This window comes from Montipora foliosa, chromosome 10 (assembly GCF_036669935.1).
Source record: "Montipora foliosa isolate CH-2021 chromosome 10, ASM3666993v2, whole genome shotgun sequence".
NCBI classification, from domain to species: Eukaryota; Metazoa; Cnidaria; class Anthozoa; order Scleractinia; family Acroporidae; genus Montipora; species Montipora foliosa.
The window spans coordinates 19024805-19048721 of NC_090878.1; the positions used below are offsets into that span (position 1 = coordinate 19024805).

General features: G+C 40.6%; 1 pseudogene; it reads right to left on the reverse strand.

Annotated features, from left to right (window-relative positions):
* Positions 1-23917, reverse strand: part of LOC137974459 (tetratricopeptide repeat protein 28-like) — a 282236-nt pseudogene that overhangs the window by 252739 nt on the left and 5580 nt on the right.

The following is a 23917-nucleotide window of genomic DNA, read 5'->3' on the forward strand; positions in this document are numbered from 1 at the left end:
TCACACAAGCACCCACCCCAGCTCAAGACACGACACTGGACGACACTTACCCGAGTACCGTGAAGCTGATCATGAAATGAGACTGAGAAGTCCACTAACCGAGGCAAGGTGAAAAGGAGGCACTAAAGCAAGGTCCCCCACAGCTCCTCCGGCCGCGAGGCATGAAGAAGGTTCTGCCTGATGTAGGAACTGAACCCGGGAACTGCCATGACGATTGATTAAAGGAGACCTGGCCTGACACCGCAGGCAGGCGCAAGCAAGCTGCAAGCGACCCTGAGAAACTGAGGGGGACTGGTCAGCTTGATTTTCTGCGATCCGCATGAATTCCCACGTATACCCGGGTCACGAGCCAACTAAGCCAGCAGAGAGATGAGAAGAGAGGGAATCCAATGACTCGAATGGACTGCGAATGTACAACTGGTAAGCTGAACTACACCAATGACCCAAGGCCTGAATAAGGTGATCAGGGACGCCGTTGTGAGCTGCCACCGTGGCCGCACCAATGCGAAAACTGTGACTGGAGAAACTGCCCGACACACCTACTCCAGCTAAGATTTCTCTGAGACGAGCAGTGAGGAAAGCACGAGTTAGGGGGCGACCATCCTGGAAAAGAAAGAGTTGGCCACCCGAGTTTCCTCTCACTGCCAAATAGGCCAAGAAAGCTTGAAGGGCGCACAGAGGGAAGCGTCCCCTGCCAATGTGGACAAAGCAGCCTTTCCGAAAAGGGTCAGTCTTGGAGGCTTTAATCTGCACTCGCAAGCAGGAAGGATTGGCGTCAGAGTCTACCGAAATGTCACCGACACTTAAGTGGAGTGCCGGGGTGAAACTAGCCAAATTAGGAACAGTAAATTCAGCAGATCGGAGGAAGCCGAAATATGCTAGGTTGCAGGCGGCCCAAAACATGCAGTGGTCAAAAATAGATAAATCTAAAGACCTAAAGATGATCATCAAAATGTGATCCGTAATTTGAAGGCGCTGAGCTTCAGGGGAACCTTGGATCCGTTTGATTCCTCGAAGAACCCGCTGCAAACGTAGACAGTTGACCAGAGGGTCTGGGAAGCCTTCTTCGATATGCAGAGCACGAACCGCTGAAAGGTAAACTTTGATCGAAGAGTGCTGAACCGATCCAGCCAGAAAAGTGGCAAAGAGGCACAACGTCCATTCATCAGTGGGGCACGGGGAGCCACTGGGATGCAACTTGCCCAATTGTGCACAAAAGTTGACGAACTTCCTCTGGCCAGATGCGTAAGATCTCAGAGTGGAGTCAGCCAAACCATGGGCTAACAGGAACTGTCACTGCTGCTCTAATGAGAGCCGATCAATTCTTCCAGGAGATGAGGCGGAATGGACACTGGAAGCAACTGAACCTGGGGTGCTAACCTCTGGAACTCCTGCCAATGAAAGCGGGACAAAGCATCAGCAATGCAATTATGAGCCCCGGGAGCATGTTGAGAGGCAAAGGAGAAATTGAAACGCGCCGCTGAGGCGAGAAGATGGCGAAGTGGGCGCATTAACACGAGAATCCTGGATGTTCTAGAGTTGAGGATATAAAACACTGCCTCGTTGTCGGTGCGAAACAGAACATGGCGCCTGGCGAAGTGAGGCCCCCAAACATGAGCAGCAATTATGATGGGGAACAACTCTTTATAGGCGATGAGTGAGAGGCTTGAGAAGAAACCCTTGTGCTGCTGAACCACTCCCCATTGAAGTAGGCACCAAAGCCAAGGGAACCGGATGTGTCCGATGTAACTTCGAGATCAGGGGAGGTCGACATGCCAGGAAGCAACCAAAAATAGACGCCATGCCAAGAGGACAAAAACTGAAGCCACCACTGAAGATCCAAGTGAAATTAAGAATTCAGGCAGATCGGATGGTCCCGTTTACGAAAACACTGGAGCAGATTGATCATACGACGCAGGAAGGTACGACCGGGCCACACGACCGTGGCGGCATGATATAAGCGGCCAATGAGGGACTCCAGTTCGCGCCAGGTACACCAGCAATGATTCCGCCACGTCTGCAGCAGCGCCTGTAAAGCAAAGAGCTTGTCCGAGGGGAGACAGGCCACCTGAGCCACTGAGTCTAACTCAATGCCCAAAACAACTTAACGTGTGGACGGGCCAATGCACTTATCCTGGTGGAGTGGAAGTCCTAAGCAGCGGCAAACAGCTATGGAAGTGGCTAAGTTCTCAGCACATTGGTTAGTATCCCGCGGTCCTGCAGTAATAAAATCGTCTAAATAATGTAACAGCGCAGAAACATTGTGTGTATGTAGGAGAATCCACTCCACCATGTCAGCCACAGAATTGAAAATATATGGAGCAGAGCGGAGGCCAAATGGTAATGCTAAATCAACATAATAGTGCTTCCGCCATCTTATACCCAGGAGATATCGATTAGATGGATGGACAGCTATGTTGCGCTAGGCTGCCTCGACATCGAATTTAGCAATCAGGAAACCTAAGCCATAGCTTGAGATCATACGAATGATCTGATCAACCCTGATGTATTGCATGGTAAACTCGTCAGGGTCAATGCCATCATTAACACTTAGCCCACCGGGGGATGACAGGTCCACTTGCCTGGTTGACCCTTTTTGGGGATAACTCCAAAGCTGCTAACGTGCAAATGAGGGAAAGGTGGGGAGGAAAAAGGTCCTGCAACCCTCCCAAGGGAGACCTCATTAGCCAAGTAGCGGTCAATGACCTCGGAGTGTTGATTAGCAGAGGCCTTGTTTGACTTAGCTGATTTCAATTTCTTGGAATGCTGAAATCCCAGGCGAAAGCCATTCCTGAGGCCGTCCAAGACAAAGGCAACTAGATGTTGGTCCAGATGTTCGGACAACTTGGCAGCGAACACTCCAGGCTTTAGAGGGCTAATCACGGACACCGGGGGCAAGGGGTTGGAGACTGGAAGGAAAGAGAATGAGAGATGATAATTCCCTGCTAACGACCCTTCCCCCACCTGAACTAAGGGCAGCAACACAGCAACGGTGGAGAAATGTTTAATTCAACAAGCCCAGAGCACAACAGGGGCAAGCAAAGAAAACAGTGACAACCCTAATAATAAAACTGAACAATCAATAGAGCATGCAGTATAAAGAAGTCTGCCTGCCATAAGGTGAAAACTCAATGCAAAAAATACATGAACTAGAACGAAACGAAAGGCCACGACTAAGGCGCAAGAAAAACCTACAAAAACAAACGACTAACTACATAATGACGGAACGCTAGGCGCCACCACACATGCTGCAACGATGATAATAGTGGCAAATCGTGTAAGGGGCAGTGCACCTTCTCTTGTTCCAGGACATACAAGGGATCCTCGATGAGCTGGAACCCACTGGTTCAGAGGAATCCGGCGACGTGCCGAGGTTGGGGCTGCGAGGGGAAGCACCGCCAGGGTGAAAAGTGAAGAGCTGTGCGTTCATGGTCGACCAATCGGCCAACCGAGTCACCGCAGCGTGTTCGCGAAAAGCTTTGTCGCAAGCAAGCCAAACCCGTCCGCTAAACTGGCGAAAAATCCGCAAGATTAATAACTTGTACAAGGTTAAATCTTTCCAACGATGAGGGAAAAACGACGTTAGGACAAGCGAGTACACTGTGAGGGCTTCTGTCCAAGTGGTGATATCCTTGATACGCCGACGAGGTTCCTTAGGGGGAGCTGATAAAACCAAACGCCCATCAAGCATTAACTGAGGCTCGGTCTCTGAGCTGACCAAATTCGCCGCTAAAAGTTCCGATAAGTCGACGAATTTTCCACCACGGATTTGCGTAACGAGCTTGGCAGGAACGGGAGAGTAGCCCGGGCCCACGACGAACGGCTGATCCGCCAACGAGTTCACAATAGACAGCTGTGCAATGGATGGCGGTAATTGAGCAGAAACGCCACTTAAAGCCTTCGCCGAAGACGAAACGATTGCCGGGACCGGCGCGTTAAAAGTAGATACAAAAGTAGGGACGATAAGAGGAGTGAGCCTACCTGAGGTCGACAAGCTTGAAAGGGAAGGCTGAAAGCCCGTTCCAGAGGCAAAAAACGTCGAAGCTAAACCACCCAACAATGCAGATGACGAACTGGCGCCAGGACAGGAGACGGGACCCGCAATTGCTGGTCCTGGTTGCCTTTGCGAAGCCTGAACAGCCGACTGAACAGCCTGATTAATGAGTGACACCGGATCAGGCGAAAGAACAGCAGTTGAGGCCGTCGGAAGCGGATTTGCCGAAGCAGCAGCGCTCACCAGTGGCGAGGAAACAACAACAGACTCAATGGACTGCGAAGACACGAATGAAGACGTCCCGCTTCTGTTCGTCGTACTGGAGACGGGCGCTGAGGGAGCATCGAAAGAAGACAGAGCCGCTGCTAAGCTGTTGTTGGTTTGCTGGGTGGTCATAGCGGCGAAGACGACAGAAAGACTGAAAAAGCGGAACCACTGCACGCTTGCTGCTTGAAACAAACAGCACCTCACACAGCAAAAACGACCAGCACGTGCGATTCAAGAAACCCCGTATGTCACCTCAATGCGCATGATTCCCTGACCACCGCTGACCAGCATTGGCTTGATTTTAACTTAGCCTAAATTACATTTAGCCACACATTACACTTTAGGCCACCCATGATGATGATTTATTTTCCCTTTCTTGTTTCCATTCTCATCACATCGTCTAGATAGTCAAAAAATGTGCAGTGAGGATAGTCCAGTGCTCTGTATGCACATCCAATTACGTAGTTGGTATTCCGCAGCTTTATTTCGAACCATAGGACTTCTATACCATCTTCTTCAATGTCATTTCCCCTTTTAGCTTTAATACCATCCATGATGTAAACTGCACATCCCCCTCCTCTTCGCTCCTTTCGGTCTCGTCGCATAAACTGATATCCATTGAGAGTTAACTCATGATCACTTGAGGAACATCTGAAGTAGATGAAGAGTTGAAAGCTCTGAGAAAGGCAATCAAAACTGGTCGTTTAGAGGAATGCAAGGCTTATGCACCAGCTGTTGGTGAAATGTGTGTAACTGGGCAACTAGTCCAAAGATGAACCCGCACTGTACTACCAAGCAAGTCACTATCAGAACAAATCAAAATCGGAAAAGCAAAGTACGGTGGCCTTGTGTGGGATACGACAGCAGCAAAATTCTGCAAATCCTGCTATAAGTGTCAGCCGGCTGCTCCTCCAAATCCGCCGAAGCCATTGAAGCCAAGAGCATTGCCAGAACAATGCCCTTGGCAAGACCTGGTCGTAGATCTTTTGTGACCACTCCATCATGGTCATTGTTGACTACTACAGCCGTTATTATGAGTATGTGGTCATGACATCAACCATCAGTAAGAAAGTAATTGACATTAATGTAGACTATACTTTTAGCCACCATGGTCTTCCTTTAACATTGAAGTCTGACAATGGACCTCAATTTAGCTAAAATGAATTCCAGAAACACTGAAAGCAGAATGGAATTGTGCTTCTCAAGAAAAAAGGCAAATGGGTGGTTGAAAGGGAAAAGGGCTCCCTATGTGCCCTCAGCGGTAAAGAAATTGTTTTAGTTATGGTCCTTACGCAAAGGCATCTTAGTTTTCATCTTTGTACAGTTTTCAGTTATGGTAATTTAATAAATAATACTACCACATTAAGCAATCAATTTCATGAAAAAATATTTTAGGTTAGTCGGTAAAATGAGAAAGAGAAACCCACAAAGTAGACTCTTAACCTCAAGATACTGTAGGGTTATTAAATAAAACAAACTCTGTGTGAAATTAAACCTTGAAATTCAAAAACAGCCAACAAACTTATTCAAGTAGTAGGGATAAAAAAATATTTGGTCGCAACAGTTTGTGTCCATAGATTTAATATAATGTATTTTCTTCTTCCTTTCTTAAATCGGCACGAGGGGATTGGGTAGAGATCTAGCACCGGACTAGAACCCCCCTTGCTCGGTTGCGCTCTATCCCTGAATATTCTCAGCCATTTTTATGATCCTGATGGTGTCACAGTCAGCTTTTCTTTACTTTCGAATTGTTTGGGTTTTCCTCATGGAACCAGTGTTTCATTTTGCATCATGGGGTTTTCTTTAGTTCCTCAAAATACCTCTTTCTGCATCCACAGCAGTTTCTTAAGAACAAAAAAAATCGTTTTACAGACTAACACTAACTTTTGGTTAAGACTTTACCACAACTCACCAACCACACACAGAATATTTCCCCCAGTTGCCCACTTTACTAGAGATTATTTTTTCAGTTAGTGGAAAGGAACCCCTTTCTGAAAGGGATTCTTGCTACAGCATCGTACTCACGCCACAATGGTTGCTAGTCTACTGCTGACTTTAACTTCAACAACTCATTAATAATTAATGAGCCTAACAGCCTTTCAATACACCGATAAAACGTCACGTGAATAGTATTAAGGCCCGGCTTATTTTTTTGTGTGCTAATACCTAAAAGTCCAAGTATAAGCAGGACCCCCAATTTGGAAGCTCGAATTTTGAAAAAAAAAACATAAGACAACAAACTTTGAAGTTCCAATGAAATTCTACTAGTAAACAAACAAGGGCAAACAATTATGGTTTCAAAACACTGACACGGTGGTTGTTATGAACTTTCATATCAATTAAGTCTTTATATAGCGAATTTCACTTGTCATACCTTTATCGTGTGAGTTTATTATTTAAAAAAAAATTAAAGATGCTTTCTGAATGCGATTTTTTTCAATATCAGTTTTTATATCACTTCAAAACGCTCTGGAATACGCAGAGAATTAATCGCTTGAATGAATTCTGGAGAACAAGAATCGGAAATGAACGCGATGAGCGGCTCCTTCAGGGGCCACCACTCATGAAAAAGGCAATGATCAGCAACAGCATGCTTTTAGTTTGTTGTTATTTATTCAATGACATCTTGAGAAGTTTAACCTCTCAGGAGTTTACGTAGATACTGTAAGTCGAACCCTCCATTTTTTATTTGAATTTTGAGAAAAAAGGTGCAGCCTTCACATGGACTTTAACGGTGTCTTCTTCTCACAATTTGAACTTTTGCTTTATCGGGTCTAAAAAGACCTGTCTTTGCCTCGTGTTCTGAAACCCGATAAAACACAGCTGCTTGTTTTTTTAAACAGTACTTCATTAAGTAGTACAGATCATACCATGACCTGCAAAAGCCATCCCGAATTGTTGTTCAACGGCTAGATGAGAGGGAAGATGCTGATTGTCACTTAGACACGTAGAAACTCAGGACGATCGACAGAGATGCAAATCTACAACCAAAGACCAAAAAACACGCAGATAAGGTATTCAAGTAGGTGATCAAGTACTGGACAAGAAAAGAACAATACGTTTCCACTCCATTTAACCCAACACCATTCCAAGATATCAGCAAGACCAGGAACAGTGATCCGAGTTGGACTCAATATTCAAGAAATACCTCCATGTAAAAAACGTTTTAAGGCACATGATTCCACCCTCACTCAAGAGCGGAGAAGACTACAGCACATGCCACAACACTGAGTCACGCTACATGTGTGGGTGAACCAACCACAGAGTTGTAGGAGTTGCAATAGGTTGTAGCTAAATTACCTGGCCTAAGAGTGGAAGTGAGGCTGCCGGTGACCCTGCTTTGATACAAACCTTTGTGCTTTTCTTATCTTAATGCATGTAGACTAAGTACAATTACGACAACACAATTTACATGATAAAAGCAGTGAAGTCTGTATCAATACAAGGTCACCAGCTTAGCCTCGCAGCCATTCATAGGCTAGCTCACTAAGCAAACAACTGTAAAATGGCCTATTTTAAGATTTCATTCCATTTGTTAAAAATTTATATTAAATGTACATGCAATAAAATAGGAGGACCAAGATCAGGCTATTTAACACCTTAGTCAAGCCAGTCCTGTTATATGGAAGTGAGACATGGAAGACCAATGTCCAAGACAACGGAAAACTAGATTCCTTCCAATACCAGTGCCTGAAAAGAAGCCTGGGTATATTTTGGCTAGTATCGATTGACGAGCTTAACGAAAGAACAGGATGTACGAGGATGAGTATAGAAGTAAAGAGAAGGAGAAGGAAAGTTGGCCGCCCCAAAACCACCTGGCGCCAAACTGTGGAGAAAGAGAGGACAATGGTGGGCTGGAAGTCTTGTGAGGAAGCGAGAGCCCCGGCTAAGGATAGGGACAAGTGGAAGAAGAGTAGTGCGGCCTTATGCGCAACAGAGCGCGAAGAGGATAGGTGAGGTGACATGTGTATTAAACCAAATCATCAATTGAACTCAATTTCTTGGCCTCCAATATTTAAATAATCATGAGATTTCTCAACCCAATTTAATTCCAAATCCCTTTTTTGACTTCTTTACTATTAATCTGTCCCATGCTAAGGAAACACCAAGGTTTAGTTACATCCTGTGGTTCTAAATAAACGATAAAAGAAGTGTGTTCAAGAAGGCACGCAAGCTTAGAAAACTTAAGGCAAACAAAGCGTTAACGATAGCCAAAGTTAAGACTTACATTCTGGCCGCCATGTTGATGTATTTCTGCTATAAACCAACATATGTTGATGGTACATTTTTATGAAAAAAGAAACCCTTTTATGGAATATCACATAGCTCTGTTACTTGAACAGGCTTGGTTGTTTTAACTGTTCTTGTAAATTATTAAGGAATTTATTTATTTATTTATTTATTTATTTATTTATTAGCAGAAGCGATAATCAAGAAAACAAAAATGGACCCATTTACATGTACGAATAACTACATATTGCTGGTTGTCAAATGCGCAATAAGTCACAGGAAAGGTCCATTTTGTCACCAAGGAAATCATTTCTGAGTATTAGCAAAAGCCAAGTGATGATTCGTGAGTTTTTTGTTCGGAACCAGCCTGAGCTTCTTGACTAATGGAGTAGCAGCATAACAAGCACAAAGCTTCACATTATTTCTCCTACAATCCCTCAAATGAAACAGCTGAAGAAACGCATTTATGGGATGAAATGCAGTCAAGTTAACTCAAATCAAAAATACCAGGAGATACCATTCCGAGTTTGGAAGCAGGGATGGTGCAGTGGCGAGAGCACTCGCCTCCCACCAATGTGGCCCTGGTTCGATTCCCAGATCCGGCGTCATATGTGGGTTGAGTTTGTTGGTTCTCTACTCTGCACCGAGAGGTTTTCTCTGGGTACTCCGGTTTCCCCTCTCCTCAAAAACCAAAACTTGACTTGATTTGTGTTAATTGTTAATTTCAATTTACAGTGTCACCAATTAATTAGTGCTTCTTCGCTAGAATGGCTAAACACTTAAATAAAATTCCTTTTAGACTCAAATCAATTAAAAAACAATACTGCTATAAATGCATCCTTTGAAGAATGAGGAATGCAAGAATACATGGTATTCACATGCCAATAAGTGGATGCATAATGACTTCTAGAATCTACACTTGCAGATTTGTCTCAATTTAAGCTTCAAACCCTAAGCACTTATTACTTTCAATTATTCGTTCATCCAACAGGGAAAATTGAATCATATATGGATCACAAGTGTATGGAAAAAGGGCGTCTTTTAGGACGACTTACACATGATCACAGCTTGGTTGCATCTCGTGGGTCATACATGTACATTGTATACAATTCAATTTCAGTAATGATGAGCAACTTACAACTGTTGGTCCAAACAGATGCCCTTTTGTGTGAGCTCAAGCAGTGGCTTCGTCAAGTGAAAGAACTCTGCAATGACGATTTGATGAGGTTAATACACTTGTCTATCAAAATAAGTCTCTGAATAAAATACTTCTATAAGGTTTGACTCTCCTAACATAAATCATTTAAGCCCACACACATAACAATGCAAACACAGAGCGTCGTAACTGACAGAGGAATACAGCTGCACCTCTTAAGAGAAACATGTACAGTAACTGTACACGTGGTGTAAAATTATTACCACCCATGGTAATGTTCTAAGTATCTTATTCTGAAGTGGATAGTCGTAGTGGAAAATACCACCCATTGTCTTGAAATGTTGTTAAGTATATTCTAAAGTGAATATGCTGATACGCAGTAAAATAATTTAAATATTAAAGTGTAGAAATGGCCAAGTAAGTGGATACACAGACACGCAATGAAACTGTGTTTTTACACACCTCAAAGGGTATTTGCACCAAACTCAGAAGATGTACGGAGTCATATTTACTCATCAGTTGGATATCTCGAGTGTTTGATATTGCTTCTCAAAGGATCAGTATTTTAGGAGATATTTGGGATCAAGTTTGGTGAATTTTATGCTAATTAAGACCACATATCCAAACTTCCTTCACGGTCGTGATTTCTTTTGTTTTTGGCTTATGAATTATTAATGAGTTTGAGAAGATTGGTTTAATTAAAAATCTTCAAGAAACCTACTGGCCTGTCTGGTCTCCTTCTGTGGTTCAAAAATGACTCGTACTTTAAGCTCCATAATATGATTTAATTCATGCGACAATAGTTTTTCAGCTGTGGACCAGGAAGTTATGAATGTCTTAATTTTTTTTTGTCCAGGATTCTCGGTTTACTTCAGGGCTTTTAACATACATTAAAAGAGAAAAAAAGAAGACAAGACATACACTCTTTTTTGATAAGAACGTTGTTGTTGAGATTAACCAGACTTTTAAGAACGTATTAAGAACATTCCTCATGCTGAAAGTCATTCAGTTTGTTCATTCAGTTTGTAGTTTAAATGAAAGTATAAAATAAAGGTAACTGAATGTAAATTTAATCAAAATACTTAAGGGCATATTTTGTATAAAATAACAATGGTTTTCTTATTGCATTGCATCTCAGTTTCTAATATTGAACACTTAATCGTTCCAAAATAACTTCAACACCATCAAAGTCATCAGGTGAAACAAAGTCTGATGTATCATCAAGGTAGTTGACCTTGCATTCTTTCAGCTTTGAGTTGTAGTACTCAACTGCACCAGGAAACCAAGGCTGGTCACGTCCACATTGATTTATTGAAATACCATACCATGTTCACTATATAACAACGTTCAGGCTCTGTGCCAAAATTAGATGTTTTTACTAAAAAAAAGAGTGTATGTAATCGGAGCGGCCGTTGGCAAAACCCAGATCGGACCGGATCGGACCACATCGGATCGGATCGGATTGACAAAACTCGGACTGGATCAATAAGACCAGACAACGTACTCAAATTCTGTGCCTTTCTCTCTCGTGTCGTGGTCTCCTCATTTATTGAGACTCGTCGAAATGTCTTTTTTTTTCCAGAGGTGATTACAGATTCCGAATCGGAATTATGAAAGATACGATATGACGAATTGACGTCAATAAGCGAATTGACTGCGTACACAACGGTCTTCCTTTTCAAACATAAAAACTGACAATTCTTTACTTTATCCCAATCCCTTTCTAATTAAACAATAGCCTGATTTTGCAACAGAACGGGAATGTCTGTGGGCGATGGCGCAGGCAGTAAAAATATCCATATTAGGCCATATTAGAATCCCAACTATTGTGCAGGTTCTCCTTTCGTCAACTGACGTTCCCTTTCTGTTGCTAAATCAGACTATTGTGCAATTGCCAGGGACTGGGGTAAAGTAAAACATTGTTGTCAGTTTTCGTGTTTGAAGAAGAAGACCGTCGCGCACGCAGTGAATTCGCTTATTGACGTCAATTTGTCACATGGTATCTTTCATAATTGCGCTTCAGAATCTGTAATCACCTCTGGAAAAAAAAATAAATTTCGACGAGTCTCAATAAATGAGGAGACGACTACACAAGAGAGAACGGCACAGAATTCGCCTTTTCCAGTCTTCAGCACGTTGTCTGGTGACCGTCTACTTTTGGCCGGGGTTTTGTTATTGACCCGGTCCGTGTTTGTCAATCCGATCCGATCCGATCCGATCCGATCCGATCCGTTCCGGTCCGATCCCGTCCGGTCCGATCTTGGTTTTGCCAACGGCCAATCGGAGCTGAGTCACATATTCTTAAGATAAGGCTATAAGGAGAAATGAAGGACTTACCAGTGTTGGTTCAAACGGATGCTTTTCAAGAGCAAACGTTGCGTGTGAAGTCAAGCAATGGCTTCGTGTCCCTGAAATTTTAATTTGACGTGGTTATTCAATTATTAAATCTCTCCACAAACCATTTCGCACCCACAAATCTTGTAGGAAAAGTGTTAACTTTCTTAACACAAATCTGAGTAGATGCTCTCCTTTTGCTCCAATTCATTCAAGCAAAACTGATTAATTACCCTAAAAGATAGTTCTAGGGCGAGAAAAAGGGACTGCGGATTTAAAAAGAACGACAGATAACATTTTAGGACATATTATGGACAAATTACCGTAAGGAGCAAATCCTCGATTTTCACTCACGTGATCAGTAACCTTGTTTATTTCACCGAAACAAAAGAAAACGTTTGCATGATAATAGAACTCAATTCTCGGAGGATTAGTTGGGGATACCAACATGGCCGCCGTTCTTTTCTTTATAATTAGGTACACCAACATGGTCGCCGTGACGCCACGTGAAAACACTCTATAAAAAAGGGTCGATGCACGCTCTGCTTTTATTCAAATTCATTCAAGCAAAACTGATTAATTACCCTAAAAGACATTTCCAGCAGGAGAAAAAGGGACTGGGGATTTAAAAAGAACTACAGATAACATGTTATGACATATTACGGACACATTGCCATCAGGGGCTTTTTTTTGCATAAATTATCGCAGAGCTCGGTTGCGCATGCCACGGCCGATTGATAAATCATTTTCATGTGGCTTAGGCACCACTCCTTTTGTAGTGCGTCTTCGTGTTTAAATTCTGTATGCTCAACATACATTTTTTGTCACAACGCTGTTCGTTCTGTTGACTAAAAGTAAGTTGCGGAGCGAATAACTGATTTTTACCAGTTGATCATGATTTAGTCGATTTTCAACCGAACTGCCTGAATTTTTCAATACATTCTTACTCATTATTTGCTTCGATCGTAACTCTCTCCATCTTGATTCTCAGCCATTGAGAAAACTAAAACCTTCTTCATTCAGGAAAATTTCAAGATATACAGCATTAACTTACTTTTTCAATGTACAAGGAAAGAATAGAGGGCAGTATAGGTCAACCAAGCAACAAACAAATAATTTATTACATCATTGCAGCAAGCTATAATATTACTAATGTTTCTCTTTACAACCAGTTCAGCAAGTAATAATGAACACCACTGCAAATAAGTTAGGGGTAAGCGGTGGGTTTTTTACGTTTGTGTGTCACTCACAACTGAATAAAAAAATAATACAGAAAATAAACATAACAGGAATACTGACAGAGTTGTTAGCTTTAATTCAACGTAAAGCGAAAACTACAGGAAGTAAGTAAAAAGGAATCAGAACTGGTCAATTTATTAAGTTCTTGTTATTAGACAACGTTGAGAAACAACGAGCAACTTAATTACTACTGTCGTTCCAAATGGATGCGGATTGATCAAATGGTTACGACATTATCAACTCTCTCGATAAAATAGTCCTCGCTAACGAAAATGTGAACAAAGTAGCAACTCAAAAGTTTTTAGGAGAGGCATTTAAACGACAAATGAAGCATAAAGAGCGCTGAGTCATTTCATACTCGATCAATCTGTTCAAATTAATTAGGCAGCTCTGAAACAAGGAACGAGATCAAATGACTGTTATCCAAACAGTTGATTGTCCCAGTGCTCCTAACAAGTGTTGGTTTAGTCTTGAGAGGTTTAAGGTTGTAAAGAAAACGCAAATATATGAAGCTCTAGTCTTGCTTAGCTTTGAGTGCGACTTTAAAGCCAACGAGGCATAACAGAATCAAAATTCTTCAATCCATTGTCAGGCACTCATTTTTTCCTTTGTCATACCCTCGATTTTGAGTCAAACCGGATAAGGAAACAGAAACTTGCCAGGAAAATGCAACAATTTGAAGGAACACTTGGATGATAATCCCTCGCATTCTTCTGGAGAAGTATATACCACCTTCGAAGTTTATTAATTAGAAGGCGTTGTAGACTTTGTCCTTCGAAATGCCTGGTCTGGCTAGTCAGTTCTGTCCAAAGAAAAGCGTCTTTTCGGAAAACGTTCGATTCCAAACTCGGCGCAATTTGTGGTTTGAGTCTGTTGGTTCTCTTCTCTGTATCGAGAGGTCTTTCTCCGGGTACTCCGGTTTCCCCTCTCCTCAAAAATCAACATTTGACTTGATTTGCGTTGATTGTTAATTTCAATTTACAGTGTCCTCAATTCGTGATCCAGCACTATAACGACTAGACACAAATAAAATTCCTTCCTTCCTTCCTTCCTTGCTCCACTTCATCTTACCATCGAAGACTTATAAGACTTGATTTATGGCCCGCGCGCTTCGCGCTTGGGCCATAAATCAACGGGAAAAAACGAGGATCCGTAACTTACAGTACGGACCGAGAAAACGAGGTTAGTAAGATATTTATTATATCTCTGAGGTTAATCCAGCGCGCGGGCAAGGAAACTAGTCAAAGTCAAGCGGAAGGTTCAACTGCCACAAAGATTGCCGTGCCAAAATTCCAAAAACTAAATCTTCTTGGCTGTTAAGTTTGAAATAGTTGCTTGCAAGATTCAAACAGTTTTCAGTACAAGTTTATGCAACGGAAATAGCATGAAAAACTCGCTAGATGATGTTTTATCGAAATTTTAAATTTAGCGGGCTGTACAGCGGGCCGTACAGCGGGCCGTACTGTAGAATACGGCCCGCTAATTTAGCCAATTACAGCGCGCGTACTATCTGAGAGATATAATAAAGTTTATCACACAACAAACAAATAATTAACTATATATATAATACAAAGTGGGCTAGAATACTCTCCTTGCGTCTGTTCTTCAGTCACAACTGAATGACGGTGACCGCTTCACAAAATAAACGTAAAAACAATTCCGTCATACTGCCATGCTTTAATATAAAGGCGGTATAAAGCAAACAACAGAAAACAAGAGAAAAGGAATCAGAACTCCTTTATTACGCATAAAATTCCTTGTTCATACTACTGAAGAGCTACTATGACCAAAAAATGAGGTCTTCTTGTTCCTGGATTTCAAAAGTACTATTTACTTAACACTAAGTGACCCAAGTTTTAAAGCCTTCATTTCGAAAAGACACTTGTTTATAACTGGAATTCTCCTATTCCATGGTCCGCCATGATCCGTTGGATTGCTAATTGGACTGAATTTCTTACAGCCTAAAAGTTTTATCTTTGTTGTTTGAAACTTAAATTCTATTTGATCGACCGACATTTTGTGACACGAGTTCTTTCTTTTTCTTACTCATCATTTGCTTCATATAAACTCCTTCCATTTTGAATCTCAGAGCCGGATAAGAAAACTAAAACCTTCTTTATTCTTAAAAAATTCAAGATGCATCCTTTCTGACTTGCTTTCTCGGTGTACAAGGAAAAAATAGAGGGCAGCATAGGTCGGTCAAACGACAAACAAATAATTTATTACACTCTTGCAGCAAGCTAATATTCCTATTGCCTTGCAACGTCCCTCTTTACAGCCAGTTGAGCAGGTAAAATGAATCCCATTACAAATAAGTTAAAAAGGGATGGATTCTTTTGCGTGCGTGCCCGATCACTTAATGACCGCGATCACTTAATTCAGTTTAATTCATAAAATATATATAACAGAAATACTGACAGAGCTAGAGTTAGAGTACAGATCTCGAGGAAGCAACAGGAAGCAAGTAAAAAGTAATCAACGAATGAAATGATATAAGAAATGAATCTGTCGATTCATATATTAAACCGCGGATATGAAGTCAAGTGAAGCTATGATCCTCGCTTTTATGAACGCAATTTTAGCAATTGCGTGGAGTCGGTAGAGAAGCCTGAAAATTCAAGTCTTCAAGGAGGTAACGGGTTCAAACCCCGATGAAGTCTTGAATTTTCAGGTTCCTCTTCCGACTGTTACGGAATTGCTAAAATTGCGTTCATAACTGCCGGCGAGGATCATATGTTCACTCGAAAAGTAATCAGAATTGGTTTAATAAGCATAAAATGACTTTTTTATCGGACAATGTTGAGAAACATCGAGCAACTTAATTACCACTGTCGTTTCAAATGGATGCGGACTGATGTGAGGCCAAAAAACGACCTTGTCGAATTACGATTGATGGTTACTACATTCTCGAGCAACTCCAAAGTTATTAGGAGAGGTATTTCAATGAGAAACGAAACATAAAGAACATCAAGTCATCTTATACTCGATGAATCTGTGCAAATTGTGAGGCAGTTCTTTACGGAACGATGAATGTTTATATCCAAATACTTGGTTGTTCCATTGCTCCAAACAGCTGGCGGTTTAGTCTCGCGGGGTTTATGGTTGCAAAAGGAACCCAAATATATGAAGCTCTCGTCTTGCTTAGCCTTGAGTGTGACTTTAAAGCCGATGGGACATAACAGAATCAGAATTTTTAAATGCATTCTCAGGCATTCATTTTTTGTTTCGTCAAACCCTCCATTTTGATGAATCTAACCGGATAAGAAAACTGAAACTTACTCGACTTCATCTAGACGTATAAGTGACTTAAATTAACTTACTTTCTCGATGTACAAGTAAATAATAGAAGGCAGGATAGTTCTATCACAGAACAAACAAATAATTAACTACACACGTTAGGCGAGAATATTCAATTAAGCGTAACTTGCAATAGTCTCGTTGAAACAGGGTAAGCATCAACAAGGAATCCAGCTACAAATCAATGAATAAGCAATATCGGTGGATCGTTAGCGTGCGTGCTTCAGTCACAACTGAATAACCGTGACCACTTGTAAAATAAACGTTAAAACAATAGCGTCATACTTCCTTGCTTTAATATAAAGTATATAAAAAACAACAGGAAGCAAGCGAGTTGATGAATAAGAACTCGTTCATTACCCATAAATTCCTCATTCATATTATTGAAGTGCTACTGTAAAATTGTCCAAAAAATCTATTCTTCTTTTTCTGTGCATAGGCTATGTTAACTAAACACTAAGTGACCCAAGTTTTAAAGCCTTGATTTCACAAAGACACATGCTTATTTTAACTGGAATTTTCCTATTTAATGCTTTGAAATCTTGAGGGAGATGGATCGAGGAGAAAATGACGTCAAGGACTCACTGGTTTTATGTCTAGAAATGCACCGAAATAGATGCGGAAGACCTTAGACAGCAATGACCAGAACCAGGCTGCTGACCAGCAGTTTTCGTAAAAACAATGGTTTTCTGGGGGTGCTCAGTCTCGCGGGCTCGTAAAAACTTGGTTTTGGTCATTGTTATTTAAGGTTTTTCATTAGATGCACGCCCAATTTTGACATTTGACACGAAGTGTCCTTTTAAGGAGGCAGTGTGGCCCCTATGGGGAGCGGTCAATTAAGTTAAAAAAAGAAAAATTAATAAAAAAATTTTAAAAAAAGTCTATTTTCAACAACAAGATAAGGATAAAGGTTAGCGTTATTTTTAGCTTTGGGTAAATGCAGCAGTTAATCTTTACTTAAAGAGACGCATTTGGGGGACACTTTTGCGACGTTTTTTGTCTGTATTCCGCGACACGAGTGATGTTGAAGTTGGGCAGAAGAGCAAGGGGACACTTCGTGACGCTTATTGAAGTCGCTGTGCATGTAATCACGTGCAATGGAGTGGCAGCAAAAAAAGCACAAAGCTTCACGTAATGCACCTATCAATGTTAAGCCGCTGGGGGAAGGGGGGGAAGGGGGGGGGGGGAAGGGGGCGTAGGAGGGGGATTTGACGTTACAAGTGTGCCCGTTGTAGGGACTTTTGATCATTCGTTGAGTTCCAGCGGTCGGGACTTTTGACTTTAACCGTTACAAGAGTGGGGTCCACTGACGCCATCTTGGCTGACCTCCATCTTGAATGACCGAGAAAGACTGAAAAATAGTACCGTTATTTTGGAATTACCCACAAATCACAAGGAGCAAATCGATTCTCTGCGTGGTGAGTGAATCTGCTCTATATATTGTAAGACAAAGGTCATGGAATCTTTTTAACAAGGTTGAGATGTAAGATGTAATCCAATAGAAAAGCTGATGACGTTTGAATATTCACGAGTTTTCTTCGTTCAAGTTGTGTATGCTTGATTGAAATCATAAGCATAATAAATGTATTTAATTAAATTTAATATCTAGGTTCTTGTTCAGAACGACGAGAGCTGTAATATTTGTTGTCTTAGTGATGAAATATAAATAATGGCCATGAGCAATAAAAGGATGGCAATTCAAGTAAACAAAAGTAGCATATCAGTTCATGAAAAGATAACAGAATTTCCCTGTTGTACTGTCTTGTTTAGTAGTATGAGTTGAGACAGTCCTGAAAACTTTAATATACTTTCCAGATGAACTATGGATTTACATGACAATTTTCCATTATAGCAGATGTTACATTTTGAAGTCATTGCTTTGTTACCTTTTAAAAAATAAAATGTATAATTTCTGTCCCTATTTCTTCAGTTCCTTTTTACCTATGCATTTTTGGGAGGAAGATGGGGTTGGAGAATTTGCACTCTTTTGACCAACAATAATGCTCCTGGGGTGAGGAATTTGCACTTTTTTGACACAGGATGACTTCCCTGGGGCCGCGCATTTGAACAGAAAAACTGATCTGAGTTCAAATCCCCCGCCTATGCCCGGCCTTCCCCCCCTCCCAGCAGCTTAACATTGATAGGTGCATTATTTCTCCTACAAACCCTCAAATTAAACAGCTGAAAGCACCTATTTATGGGATGAAATACAGTCGAGTTATGTCAAATCAATAACGCCAGGAGATATCATTTCGAGTTCGGAAGCTTTAGACTCATCAATTAGAAAGCAATAGTGCTACACATGCACTATTGTATTGTTATAGCTGCATGCATCCTGTGAAGAATGAGGAATACAAGAATACATGCTATTCATATGCCAGTAAGTGGATGCGTAATGATTTCTAGAATCTACACTAGTAGATTTGCCTCAATTTAAGCTTCAAACCCTAAGCACTTATTACTTTTAATTCTTCGTTCATCCAACAGGGAAAATTGAATCATATATGGATCACAAGTGTATGGAAAAAGGGTGTCTTACATGAATAATGGCAGTGATATTTTTCACTGTAACCCACAAACAAAACATATAGCACAAGTTATACGTAATCAGAGCTTGTTTGCATCACGTGAGTCATATATGTACATTGTATACAATAAAGCTTTAAGTAATGATAAGCAACTTACCACTCTTGGTCCAAACGGATGCTCTTTTGTGTGAGCTCAAGCAGTAGCTTTATCAAGAGAAAGAACTCTGCAATGGTGATTTGATGTGGTTACTACACTTGCCTATCAAAATTAGTCTCTGAATAAAATACTTCTATAAGGTTTGACTCTCCTAACAAAAATCATTTAAGCCGGGCACACACATCACGTACAATGCACACAGAGCGTAGTAACTGCGGAATACAGCTGCACCTCTTAAGAGATACATGTACAGTAACTGTTCACGTAGTGTAAAATTATTAACACCCATCCCCTGGTAGTGTTCTAAGTATCTTATACTGAAGTGAATAGTCGTAGTGGAAAATACCACCCATTCTCTTGAAATGTTGTTAAGTATATTCTAAAGTGGATATGCTGATACGCAGTAAAAGTAGTTTAAATATTAATTAAAGTATAGAAATGGCTAAGTAAGTGGATACACGGACACGCAATGTCATGTCTTTAACTGAAACTGTGTTTTTACACACTTCAAAGAGCATTTGCACCGAACTCAGACGATGTACCAAGTCACATTTACTCATCAGCTTTGTCAAGCATTACAAGAGGAGCAGAAGGGATACTCTAAGTAATTGGGTTAAGTTCTACCAATCGATTTTCAACTACACTGCCTGAATTCTTCAATGCATTCTTACTCATCATTTGCTTCGTACGTAACTCCCCCGAGCTCCTTTTTGAATCTCAGCCAATGAGAAAACTAAAACCCTCTTCATTCAGAAAAAATTTCAAGATATACAGCATTTACTTACTTTCTCGATGTACAAGGAAATAATAGAGGGCAGTTTAGGTCGATCAAACAACAAACAAATAATTTATTACACCGTTGCAGCAAGCTAATATTACTAATTACCTTGCAATGTTCCTCTTTACAATCAGTTGAGCAGGAATAGTGATGAACACCACTGCAAATAAGTTAAGGGATAAGCGGTGGATCTTTTGCGTGCAGGTGTCACTCACAACTGAATGACCGTGATCACTTAATTCAGTTTCATTCATTCAAAGTAAAGAGAAAACTACAGGAAGTAAGTATAAAGTAATCAGAACTGGTCTATTTATTAAGCATAAAATACCTTGTTCTTGTTTTTAGACAGCGTTGAGAAACAACGGGAAACTTAATTACCACTGTCGTTCCTAATAGATGCGGATTGATTTGTGGCCAAGAAATGACTCTGCAATTATAATTGATGTGGGTACGACATCACCGACTCTCTCGATAAAATAGCCTCTATAACGAAAATGTGAGCAGCGCAGTAACTCAAAAGTTATTAGGAGGCATTTAAACGACAAATGAAACATAAAGAACACTGAGTCATTTCATAATCGATCAAACTGTTCAAATTAATGAGGCAGTTCTGAAATAAGGAACGAGATAAAATGCCTGTTAAATCCATATAACATAACATAACATAACATAACATAACATCCAAACAGTTGATTGTCCCATTGCTCCTAAGAACTGCTGGTTTAGTCTTGCGAAGCTTAAGGTTGTAAAGGGAACGCAAATATATGAAGCTCTAGTCATTCTTCACTTTGAGTGTGACTTTAAAGCCGATGAGGCATAAAATAATCAGAATTCTTCAATGCATTCTCAGGCACTCATCTTTTGCTTTGTCAAACCCTCGATTTTGAATCTAACCGGATAAGAAAACTGAAACTTAGGACGCTTTCCTTTTGTCAGAACTGGCTGGCCAGACCAGTCAGTCTTCAAAGAAAATGCAACAATTTAAAGCAACACTTGCATGATAATCCCTCGCATTCTTCTGGAGAAGTTTATATCATCTTCGAAGGGTATTAATTAGATGGGGTTATTGACTTAGTCCTTCGAAATGCCTGGTCAGGCCAGTCAGTTCTGTGCAAAGATTGAAGCGTCCTTTCGGAAAGCGTTCGATTCCAAACTCAGCGTCATTTGTGAGTTGAGTCTGTTGGTTCTCTTCTCTGCACGGAGAGGTATTTCTTCGGGTACTCCGGTTTCCCCTCTCCTCAAAAATCAACATTTGACTTGAATTGCGTTGATTGTTAATTTCAGTTTACAGTGTCCCCAATTAGTGCTCCAGGGCTAGAACGACTAGACACTTAAACGAAGTTCCTTCCTTCCTTCCTTGCTCTACTTCATCATCTTACCATCAAAGACTTAATTAACTAATTTTCTCGATGTACAAGCAAAGAATAGAAGGCAGGATAGTTTATCACGCAACAAACAAATAATTAACTATATATAATACAGTGGGCTAGAATATCCAAATACCTTGCAATACTCTCGTTGCGTCCGTACTTCTGTCACAGCTGATGAATGACGGTGACCGCTTCTCAAAATAAACGTAAAAACGATACCGTCATACTTCCTTGCTTTGATATAAAGCCGGTATAGAGAAACCAACAGAAAATAAGAGAAAAGGAATCAGAACTCGTTCATTACGCATCAAATTCCTTTTTCATACTATTGAAGCGCTACTGTGACCAAAAAATGAAGTCTTCTTGTTCTTGGATTTCAAAACTATGTTTACTTAACACTAATTGACCCAAGTTTTAAAGCCTTGATTACAAAAAGACACTTGTTTATTTTAACTGGAATTTTCTTATTCAATGGTCCGCCATTCCTAGCTTTTAAATCTTGAGGGAGATGATTCTTGGTTACTTTCAGGGCTTTTAAATTACATCAAAAGAAAAAAAACCAAGAGATATGTAATCGGAGCTGCAGGTTTGATTTGCATGAGTCATACATTAATGAGACAACGGGGCCATAAGGAGCAATGAGCGACTTACCACTGAATGTTGGTCCAAACGGGTGCCTTTCAACAGCAAAAGTTTCGTGGAGGTGAAGGAATGGCTTCGTGAGTCTGAAATTTCAATTTTACGTGGTTATTCCATTATCAAGTCTCTTGGTAAAACATTATCTTGTAGGAAAAGTGTTTTAACTTTCTTAACACAAATTATCTGAGTAATACTGGAGCATAAAACTGAAAAGTTCTTAAGGGAAATAACAAATGGAACAGGAAGAGCAAGAAGTCATTTCAACATCGATCAAATTGCAAATTAATTCAGCCGTTCAACACGGAAAGAGATCAAATGATTGTTACCCAAATAGTTAATTTTTCCATTGTTCCGAACTACTGATGGCTTATTCCTGTGCGCTTCAGGTCGTTATGGGAACGAAAATATATAAGGCTCCAACCTTGCTTAGAAGCAAGGCTGTGTTACGAAATTTATAATTAGTTAAATTTAGGGACAGGGAACTCTGGGGGCAACCAAATCAAGGGAAACGTAAAAATATATAGCTACTTAAAACATTGAAGGAAAGTTTGAATAAAACACCAAATACAAATTCAAGGAGGCAGGGCAAGGGCAAAACTGATGAAGATTATAATGCATTGAAATTTGGGTTTTTGAAAACTGTGCAGCCAAACAGTTTTGTCTTTGTTGTTTGAAAGTTAAATTCTGTATGCTCGACAAACATTTTTTGTTACGAATTCTTACTCATCGTTTGCTCATAACTCCCTCCATTTTCAATCTGAGCTCCGGATAAGAAAACTATATTCACAATTCATTAAAAAAAAAAATTCAAGATACATCATTTCTGACTTGCTTTCTCGGTATACAAGGAAAAAATAAAGGGCAGCATTGGTCGATCAAACCACAAACAAGCAAGCTAAATATTCCAATTGCCTTGCAACGTTCCTCTTTACAACGATTTGAGCAGGAAGAATGAATCCCACTACAAATAGTTAAAGAGGTATAAGAAATACTGGTGAATTTTTTGGCCTGCGCGTCAGTCACAACTGAATGACCGTGATCACTTCATTCAGTTTAATTCAGATACCGCAGGAATACTGACAGAGTTGTTAGCTTTAATCCAAAGTTCCGAAATAGCAACAGGAAGCAAGAAAAAAAGTAATTAACGAATGAAATGATATATGAAATGAATCATATTATATTGAAGTGCGGATATGAAATCAAGTCAAGCTACGATCTTCGCAGTTAAGAACGCAATTTTAGCAATTGCGTACAGTCAGTAGGGAAGCCTGAAAATTCAGGTCTTCAACGAGGTCAGCGAGGTCACGCGTTTAAACCCCGTTGAAGTCCTGAATTCTCAGGCTTCTCGTCGGAATACGCAATTGCTAAACTTGCGTTCATAACTGCGAGCATCATCGTTTCACTTAAAAAGTAATCAGAACTGGTTTATTAAGCATAAAATGACGTGTTCTTGTTATTAGACAATATTGAGAAACAACGAGCAACTTAATTACATCTGTCGTTCCAGATGGATGAGGATTGATGTGAGGCCAAGAAATGACTCTGCCGAACGGTGATTGATCAGGTTACCAGGTTATTGGCTCTCGATAAAATAGTCCTCTATGAACAGAGCAGCAACTCCAAAGATATTAGGAGAGGCATTTAAACAACATAAAGAACACCAAATCATTTCATACTCGATCAAACTGTGCAAATTAATGAGGCAGTTCTTTACGGATAGAGATCAAATGACTGTTATCCAAATAGTTGATTGTCTCATTGCTCCAAACCACTGTGGCTTAGTTTCGCGAGATTTAAGGTTGTTAAGGGAACGAAAATATATGAAGCTCTAGTCTTGCTTCACTTTGAGTGTGACTTTAAAGCCGATGAGTCATAACACAGGGGCACCCAACGTCAATTTTCGGAGAATATCTGTTCGGAAGACGATT